At 36.5% G+C, this 10,353-nt stretch overlaps 1 long non-coding RNA gene across 1 annotated transcript in view; it reads right to left on the bottom strand.

The window, feature by feature from the left end:
• Window positions 1-2,185: 2,185 nt before the first annotated feature.
• The window catches only part of LOC124091858 (uncharacterized), a 40,645-nt gene continuing 32,477 nt past the window's right edge, over window positions 2,186-10,353 (bottom strand). Inside the window, exons 5-6 of the long non-coding RNA XR_009226691.1 lie at window positions 6,543-6,604; window positions 2,186-3,222 (exon numbers count right to left, since the gene is read on the bottom strand). This is a non-coding gene — a long non-coding RNA (uncharacterized LOC124091858). The remainder of the gene's footprint in view (window positions 3,223-6,542; window positions 6,605-10,353) is intronic.

Genomic DNA, 10,353 nt, shown 5'->3' with positions numbered 1-10,353 from the left:
TCCTCCTCTGTTCATGTACAAGAGCTCAGAAGGACATTTTATATCATATGTCAGGAAATTGAAAAATGAACTTCATTGGGGGAAACTTGCATAATTCATGAGTAATTTAGAAAAGATTGTGCATACATTTTCTTTATTTTTCCATCATGTAATACAATAGAATCTTTGTCTTAAGTAAGGGATCCTCTCTCCCTGGGTCTCCCTTTGAGGGTAACAGCTATGGTTTGGACAATGTGTTCCCCTGAAGACACATGTGTTGAAAGACTTAATCCTTAGGGTGGTGCTGTTGGTTAGTGATGGAACCTAGTGGGAGGTCTTCCAGTAGTTGGGGAACTGTGGCCCCTTCTTCTCTCTCCCCTTCACTTCTTGGCCTTAAGGTGAGCAGCTTTGCTCCACCATGCACTTCCTTGTCACAGGCCCAGAAGCCACAGGGCCAACTGATCATAGATTAGAACCAGCAAAACTGTGAGCCAAAATGAAACTTTTTTCATTATAAATTGATTATTTCAGTATTTGTTAGAGTGACAAAAAAGCTGATTAACACATCCTTGTTTGGAGAATTTCATTACCCCACATTAAGGAATTATCTGGGAGCTCCAGATGCCCTGTCTGGGGAGAGGAAGCTACAAGTTTCAAGCTACAATTCTCTTGGTTCCAGAGATGATAGCTCTTAATTCCCACCTATACTCTTCCCTCTTCCTATCCCAGTTGGCTCATTGTCCAAACAACCAGAATGAGTTACCTTAGTTACTGTCAAACAGTTCTCTTTGTTTCCTTACCCCTACACCTGCTGAAGTAGAAGTCAACATCCAGTAATGAAAGAGAGTGGACTCTACCCAGTCCTCACCTCTGTGTCAGCTGTGGAGCATCTGATACCATTGACTACTCCCTCTTCTTGAAACTCCTATTTTTTCTTGATTTTTTCCAACTATCCTCCTACTTGTCTGAACTTTTCTATCTCATTCACTAGTTCTCTTTATATCTTCTCTATGTGAAAGTTGTAAAAACTTAATGAATAGTATTTAAATAGGAAGACTCAAGAATTTCAATATTTTGTATAGTATTTAGCTATGTGGGAAATAGAAATACACAAAGAAATAACTAAAAGACTTGAATGTGTTATTTCTAGGAAGATTAGGAGTTGGCAACAAGGAGGGATATTTATTTTTGTAATAGCATTGTTTGACTTTTAAACATTTATTTATTTAATGGTACTGGCGATTGAATCCAGGGCCTTGTACGTGCTAGGCAAGTGCTCTACCACTGAGTTACATCTTCAGCCCTAAAAAACATATTTTTTTTTTTGTACACAGTTTTAGAGTCAGAGCAAAATTGAGAGGAAGATGAAAAAAAAATTGTGTGTATGTGTGTGTGTATAAACTTTTGGGGGTAAATGACAAGGAGTGCAATTGTTGGATTATATAGTAGAGTTTTTGGATTTGTAAGAAACTTCAAATTTTTTTCCAAAGTGGCTGTATACTTTTGCATTCTCAGCAGCAATGCATAAGAGAGTTCCTATTATTCTATATCCTTGTCAATATCTGGTGTTGTCAGTATTCTAAATTTTGGCCATTCTGATAGGTATGAATTGCTTATTGTTTTAATTTTCATTTCCCTGAAGACATAAGATGTGGAGCAACTTTGAATGTATTTATTTGCTTCCATATTCTTTAAGAAAGGGCAGGGAATTACTTGCAGATAAAAGCACCTTAGCTGATACACCATTTCACCTTTTCTTTTGGTACTAGGGATTGAACCTAGGGATGCTTGACCACTTAGCCCCATTCCCCAGCCTTTTTTTTTTTAATGTTTTATTTTGAGATAGGGTCAGTGTAAGTTGCTTAGGGCCTCACTAAATTGCTGAGACTGGGTTTGGAAATGTAATCCTCCCACCTCAGCCTTCCAAATTGCTGAGATTACAGGTGTGCCTAGCTCATTTCACTTTTAACTTTAACAGAAAGCAAGAACTAAGGTGATAGAAATAGCCCCCAATAAACCAAGTATAGCAATAAATGCATATACTTTACTCTCTCTATTATATTCTTTCTTATAAGTCAAAAATTTCAGATTGAGTTAAAAAAATCAAATGTATTGTCTAAAGGATGGGTAAACATAGGTTAATACAAACAAAAATACAGCAAGAATTACACAACATCATTAGACAAAATAAACTCAACACAAAGCATATCATCATAAACTTTTATGTGTTGAGTAAGAGAGTACCAAAATGTGAGCATCAAAGCAAAAATTGACAGAAAATTAATAGAAGCATGAGTACTTAACATAACTCTGAATATTTGACAGAGAAATAGACCAACAGGTTAAACATAGGAAGTAGGGACCATCAACTTTCTCTAAAAGGGTTCAGTCAGTCAGTATTTTAGATATTGTAGGCTTCACAGCTTCTGCCACAATCTTCTTTTTGTTGTTCTTTGTTTGTTTTTCTTTTATTTTTTCAGTTCTGGGGACTGAACCCAAGGATTCTTAACGATTCACTGAGCTACACCTCCAGGCCTTTTTATTTTTATTTTGAGACAGGGTCTCTCTAAATTGCTTAGGGCCTCCCTAAGTTGCTGAGGCTGGTTTCAAACTCATGATCCTCCTGCCTCAGCCTCCTGAGTCTCTGGGATTACAGGGATGCACCACCATGCCTGGCTTGTTTTTGTTTTCTTTACAACCCTTTAAACACATAAAAATTATTCTGGTTTGTTGGCATGAAAAAACAACCAAAATTTAGATTTTGCTCATGAGCCATGGTTTGCAAACTCTAGGAAGTGGAAGATAATATATTTAATAAGGCAATATAATTAATTTGAAAGGTACAAGTCAAACTTCAAAAGTTTTTTTCTCTATGCTTATACAATGAAAGCTCTTTTGGTTGCAAGTTTTGAAACCATCTCAAGTCAGTGTAAGCAGTAAAGAAGTCCTTGTTATGAGATTGAAGAGTTATTTCTCAAAACCCATAATCCTTTCTGCTTCAGTTCCAACCCTGGTCCCCATGTGACCAACAGAAGTGTCCCACTGCTGTGAGTGGAAAAAGGCACTAGAGGAGAAGGGGCCTATGAGCTCAGCAGGTACTTAGAACCCATCTGTGTGATGACAACCTTCAGAGGTGATGTCTGCACACACACTCTCGAATGCTCACATGGCTGCCCATTTACCCATGGATAGCACCTCCTTATGTTCTCCCACTTCTCCCTGCTTCCAATGGTGAATTTTAACCTATGAATAGATAATAATATCAATTTAGTGTGTTGTGTTTAACAATTTCGAAAACGAATAACAGAAAGCATCAGAATATCTTATTTATAAGGTTAAATATTATTTTAAGATTTGAATTTTTTTGTTTCATACATAAATACATATTTACCTCAAAAGCTTATGAAATATTGAATTCCCATGTACAACCACAACTACATTCTCCTCTTCTCTGAAAGGGGAGAACCCCAAATCTATTCTGGCTATGGTGGTGGAGTCTACAATGTCCAATGATGACTGTCTGTTCCTTGGTCAGATGTGGCTTGGGCCAGATTTATCTCCTTCCATTCCATAATTTATGGATGATGTTAGCAATTAACTAACTCCTTCTCCACACACATCTGAAAGGGGATTATTAGCTTGAGACATGAAAAGGTAACACTGGCTTTTTATACTTTTGTGAAGTTTTGATGTGAAAGCTATATTTGCTTAGTAAAATGAATAGAAGTTCATTAATCTCTTTCTGTGTTCTCTATGATTTTAAGTAACATTAGCATTGTCTACTCCAACATTTAGAAAGACTGAGATGTATAGCATGAGTGGCTATTTCACAATCTTTGTTTTTTATGACAATTTCAATTCTTCCAAGATTATTGTTCTGTTTAGCTCTCCTTTTTGCATTATATTGATGTTTCTATAAAATCACTATAAAAAGTCTAGCTTCTCAAACAAATTTATAGTAATTTGTAGAAGGCATTCTTTTATACCTATTAACTCTCTTCTGAGTCTCCCTTCTAATAATTAATATTCTATATTTATTTTTTCTTAAGAACACTTGCTAGAGGTCTGACTTTTTTGTTGTTGTTGGATGTTTGTAGAGAAACATATAATTCAAATATATAAATTCAATTTAACTTCCCATTCTTGTGGTTGTACATGATGTGGAGTTACATGGGCCATGTAGTCATATATGAACATAGGAAATTTATGTCCAGTTCATTCTACCGTTTTTCCTATACCCATCTCCCTTCCCTTCTCTTCATTCCCCTTCATCTAATCCAATTAATTTTGTATTTATTTAATTCTATTACTTTTGCTGTTAGCTTTCTCAATTTCTTCCTTCTGTCTTTAGATTTGAATTTTTTAGGTTTCTTTTCTAATTTCTTGAGGAGAATTCTTGATTTATTTAACCTTTTCTTGATCTGTAATAAAATCATCTTATGTTGTGAATTTTCTTGAATTCTGTTTTGGCCTGATTCCCTAATTGAAGTGTTTTCAAGTTCAACCTTTCTTAATTTAAACTTTTATTTCTTTATTTCTGATATTATTGTATTGTGACAACAGAATATGGCCTATATATTTTTGGCTTTTTGAAATTAAGTAAAGTTTTAATTGCTGATAAATATATGAGATTTTTTTTAAACTTAATAAATTCCTTCTGGAATGCCTGGCCAGCTTACCACCCTTCTCTGAGAATTGTTCTCTCTGTTCACAGGGTGAATTTCTCTAGTAGGAAACTTTGCCTTCAATTCCCACACTGTACCCAACCCCAATTCCCTAATAGCTACTTGGACCAAGAGATACCTGACCCTAGTCGAACCAATCAGTTTTTTCCTTCTACTAATTTGAAACTGAGGTATAGTGATGATATGGAGGGGAGAAAGACCATCTTCATTATTGGTTCCTGGCATCTTTCCAGTTCCTGTTTTATTCTTTTCTTGAAATCTGACTATGCTTCTGAACTTTGAGTTCCAAGAGATAGTCTAGTATTCTGCAGTATACTCCCTGTCTTGGTTTAAGGTAGTTTAAGTGGATTTTTATTACCTGTGTAAAGTAAGGTATGAAGTTTGGATACAAAACCAAACTCAGTTTATCTTTGTTCCATTAAAAGTGATTTATCTTGGGGCTGGGGCTGTAGCTCAGTGGTAGAGCTCTAGCATGCATGAGGCACTGGGTTCCATCCCTGGCACCACAAAAATAAACTAATAAAATAAAGGTATCATGTCCATTGACAACAATAAAATAAATATTTAAAACAAAAAAGTAATTTATCTTGGAGCTGGGGGTGTAGCTCCATGGTAGAGCACTTGCCTACCACTATGTATTACCCCTGGGTTGATACCCAGCAACAACAACAAAGGAATTTGTTTTAATCTGTAGGGGAGAGATTTGCCTTCCCTTCCAGGTGGTGGAGATCAGAGCATTGTAGTACCTATTGAGCCTCTTATCCATGAGAAAGAGGCAACTGCTTAATTTTTCTCAACAATCAGGGCTTTTCCTAGAATCAAAAGCTGTTATAAAAGAAAAGAAGATAGGGCTGGGGCTGTAGCTCAGTGGTGGAATGCTCGCCTCACATGTGGAAGGCACCACATATAAATAAAATAAAGGTATGGTGTCCACCTACAACTAAAAAAAATATTTAAAAAAAGAAGATAATAGGACTCTCTCTTTGTGTAGGGGTGTCAGGGTGTGAGGCCAAGCCCTTAAAGGTGGAAGAGGAAGGGAAAGAAGCTGAAACTGATGAGCATACTGAAAATGGAACTATTTTCCTGGAAGAACCAGGCAAGTGGACAAGATAAGGACCTCTGTTGGGAGTGGTTTCTGGGAGCTATGGATCTGTCAAAGGACACAATTATATCAGTTGAGTTTAATGCTCTTAGTTGGCTTTGTTTTTATTCTAGAATTGGATGATACTTAATTCCATAAAATTGGAATATTCCAGTGACCCGAGGAGGTTGGTTTTGGACAGACAGCTGAAGAAAGCAGAAACAAAAAGCAAAGAGGTGATTGGTCTTTTCAAAGTTACTTTCCTCATAAGGTCATGACAAAGAGACAATAATAGAAAAACAACTGATTGGTTAATATCAGGCTACTTTTTTTATGTGTAAGGATTAAGGAAGAGAGAACTTCATTTTATGCCAATTGAACTGGACTGTTTGTGAAATTTAACTATTATCTCTCTAATCCTGGTTTCTGGGAAGGACAGATAAACAGCTTAAGTTTCAATTTGGTGACTTGGAACTTTAGCATGAGTGATTCCATTGTGATTTTTAGTCTGGTCTGTTGGGTACATGCGCTTAGTCCAAAAAGATGACCTCCTGTAATTTTTATTTTCCAGATCTAAGACTCTACTGACCAACAATTCATGTTTTTAATCATTGTCCTGCAAAAAGTTTGATTCTTTTATTTATTTTTGCTCCTAATTTTATTCTCCTTTGACTAACCACCACAGGCAAGCAATCATTCTCAGGTGTGTGAGATATTAAGTATGAAATCATTTACCATTGTTTCATGTGCATGTATTTTTTTAAAGTAAGCTATAATTCACATAATAAATAACTCACCCTTTAAAAAATGTGTAATTCAGTTGGGTGTGGTGGTGCACCTCTGGGTTCAATCCCCTGTACTGCAAAATAATAACAACAATAATAAAGTAAAAGTAAAATTAAATTAAAATAAAATATAAAATTCAATGGTTTTGAATACATACATTATGTTGCACAACCATCTCCACTATTTTGCATGCCTTATTAATTTATATAAAGGTATTATGCTGTGTTATCATTCTGTTTTTGCTATTTTTACCAATGGTTTTATCTTTTAAAATTGACCAGTGTCCACGCATCTGGTTTATTGTTTCCAACTTAAACATTCCATAGTGTACATTCATCACAATTTTCTTATTTATTCTCTCTGTGATGAACACTGAGGTTATCTTCGAATCCCCAACATAACAACCAGTGCTGCAATGAACATGCTCTTAGTGTTCCCTTGTAGGCCAATGTGATAATGTCTCTTTTGGAGGGGGCCACTGGAAGCAGGCTAATCCTTTGACTAAGTTGCAGCTGATGACTCTAGAACAGCATGCCTCCACTGGAGAACTCAGCAGTGGGGCACCCACTGGGTCCTCTATGGGTTCTCAGGATTAGCTGCTTTCTATTTTTGCCATTCTAGCAGGTATAAAGGGATATCCAGTGCCTCACATGTGCCAGGCAAATGCTCTACCCCTGAGCTACACCCCTAGGTCCATAAAGGGATACATTCTTATTGTTTTCATTTCATTTGTCATTACAGTTGAGATTGAATATATCTTCATATGCTTATTAGTTTTGTGAGCTTCCTTTTTTTGAATTGCCTGTTTGGTGATTTGCCCCACTCCCCTTCAATCCTGTCTTGTTTACTTCTTTATTTTCCTTCGAGGGGAGAAGATGGCCGCTGCGTACGGGGGTTGCTGAAGTGCTGAGCGTGGTGCTCAGAACAGCGGCTTTATTTTCCTTCCCTGGGTACTCTGGATATTAGTCCCTGTTTGGTTTGAGATACTACAGGTATCCTCATCAATCTGATCTCCTGTTATTTTTTCTCATGATCTCTCATTCTCCAGTAGGGTAGAGAATTTAAATTGCCTAATCCAGAGCCTATGCCAGTTAACTGCTCAGCATTCTTATGGGTGGAAATCTGACTGTATCAGCACGAACATTGTCACAGCTAACCACAAAATGGGAGTGGCCCTGGCCCCTGTCAGAGATGTCTGCTCTGCTGCCATCTGGCTTTGCTGTGATAACCTCTAAGACAACTTCCTTACCCTCCTATCCCCTCACCTGTCAACTGTGACTCAAAGGTGACTTTCACACCCACTGAGGTAGTGGGTAGGAAGACCCTGAAGTGGAGTGAGGGAATGACATGGGAAAAAGAAGGGACAGAGAACTAAACCTGTTGGAGAATTTGAAGGGGGTATGGTGAACATAACTATTCACTAGGCTTTCAAATAAAAATGGTTTAATGAAGAATTGGTACAGAGAGCTGGTTTATAGTAAAAGAGACTCAGAGAAAATATGGGGTTGGAGGCTACTGAGGATTTCCCCTCTTTAAGAAGGAAAGCTGATAATCTATTTAATCAGCAATGGAGGCCTTGAGATATATGGGAGCTACAATGGGAGTTGCATTAGAGCCTCCTGAAGTGGACTCTAACTCAGATATCAAAGCCTTGAGTAAAGTGACAGATTCTGGACTAAGATGTCTTTGCTGAAAACAGAAGAAAACAGGGCCAAATACTTAAAAATGCTGAGAAAGACTTTCACAATCATACTAAATTGTAATAACTAAATTCTATACTTTGCTCCCAATGCTATTGGTAAGGTTTAAGCCTTAAGAGTTGGACTCTGGTGATTGCATTGGGAGGCAGTCAGACCCTAGACCTCCATGGGGGACTTGCTTCCCCACACCATTGCTGATCCAATGTGGGAAGGCCCCCCTTGGGAAAAATACATCGTTGGATGCTAGGGTTGAAAAAACAACCTAAGTGGGTGTTTACACAAAGGAAAGACACCTCCTACAATCTACTCAGTCCATTTTTTCCTATCCATGACCTGGAACTAAGAAGTTTAGTGGGAAATAGAGCTCAGCCTACTCTTATGATTAAGAAACTAAGAGAGGAAGGTGGAGTCCAACTCCAACTGTAAGGCTCTCTGGTAAAATTATTCATAGAGCTGCTTGGCCCAGCAAAACAAGATGATAACATTTGTATTGAGTTTTTGCAAATAAAATAACCAAAAATAACATTGCCAGGGGACCTACTTGGATTCCAAGAACTTATGTCATAATGGGAAAAAAGAGTGATGGGTGTGGAAGTTTGTGGTTCACTTAAACATCTTGCCACTGTTTATGTGTACCTAACTGAAAATAAGAACCACATAGAAAGATGGAGAGCCAAAGGACAGTGAAGCAGATTATTTAAGATGTATTTTGGGTCCACTGAATTCAGCCATGAATGAAATTGATACTTTCTGTTCATTTTGGTACTTTCATTCTTGCTTAAAGCTGTTTAAGTTGGATTTCTATTGCTGGTAACCAAAAGGTTCTGACTATGGGAGTGGTATTTATTGGAAAGGAGAATGAAAATTTTATTTAGTTGTATTTATTACCTGGAAAACTCTAGAAAATGAGATGGAAACTTGTAAAAACAAATGAAAAGATGGTGCTTTTTTTCTCAATAAATGGTGCTAGGGCATTAAATCCCTATTTCACACCAAAATAGCTTTCAGGAAAACAAAAAAAATTATTAAATCATAAAGGAAAGAAAAGAAAATCCAAACAAAATTTCAAATCTAATTTTGGAATCAGAAAAGCTTCTCTTAGTCTTCAAGTCAAAGCAGAAAATAAGTAAACAAACAAGACAGATTTGTTGAAAAACAAACTTTTCTGTTTTAATAATAGTAAATAATAATAAAGCAAAGGATGAAAATTCTATCAGAGAATTCACAGGAATAGGTTTGGGAATTCCAGAAACCATTTTTGGGAGTGAGAAAGATAGTTTGATTTTGGATAAGTTCATGGGAACAACTCTGGAATAAACTAGAGAGAGAGATACGTGTCCAAAACCTGAGGATGATCACAAAGTAAGTGGCATACATTTGTGATAATTTAGCATACAGATGACAGTTGATGCTGCTAGAGTGGATGGAATCACCTAGGAATGAGAAAAAAGTGGTCCCCAAATCTTTTGGAGAATGTTGACATTTAAGTAACAAATAGGAAGAAAATCCCAGAAAGACTCTGAGCTCCTCAGGGAAGGAGGGGCTCCATGTCTGACTTATCTTTGTAACCTAGATAATACCTAGCACTATGTCAGGTACATTTGATAATCAATACAAACCCTTATGATTGTTTCCATTTTCAAAATTAATTTAAAAATTGGTCCATTCATATGATTTGATATTTAATCAGTATGGAAAGATTTTCTTGATGCCCCTGTGCCTCAACTACTATTTTTCCTCCCTGAAATCACTAAACATTAACATTTTTTGTGTATCTTTTCAGAGATAGTTTATGCATATGCAAGCAGATACAACTTTCTTTTTCCAAATGACAATATTTTTGGAGATTATATTATTTCAATAAAGCTGTATCATGTCTTTTTATGTTTATAATATTAAAATGCATACATTACCATAATTTATTTAACCAGGCCCTTTTTTGTAGATATTTAAATTATTGCTTTAACTAACAATGCTGAAATAGAAAACTTTGATTGAGATCATTTTGCGGTGATGTTTTTGAAATTGTCGATTGGATTTGATGGACCTAGAGGCCTGAGAATTGCTTTTTTCTGTGTGTGAGCCATGGGAGACCTTTTCTTTTTTTCCTCCATGAGATTGG

This window comes from Marmota monax, unplaced genomic scaffold, assembly GCF_021218885.2.
Source record: "Marmota monax isolate L192 unplaced genomic scaffold, Marmota_monax_Labrador192_F-V1.1 WCK01_AAM20220418_F8-fsc00252, whole genome shotgun sequence".
Classification (NCBI taxonomy): Eukaryota; Metazoa; Chordata; class Mammalia; order Rodentia; family Sciuridae; genus Marmota; species Marmota monax.
The sequence above is the reverse complement of the archived record's forward strand: the minus strand, read 5'-3'. Positions and strand labels throughout refer to the sequence as shown.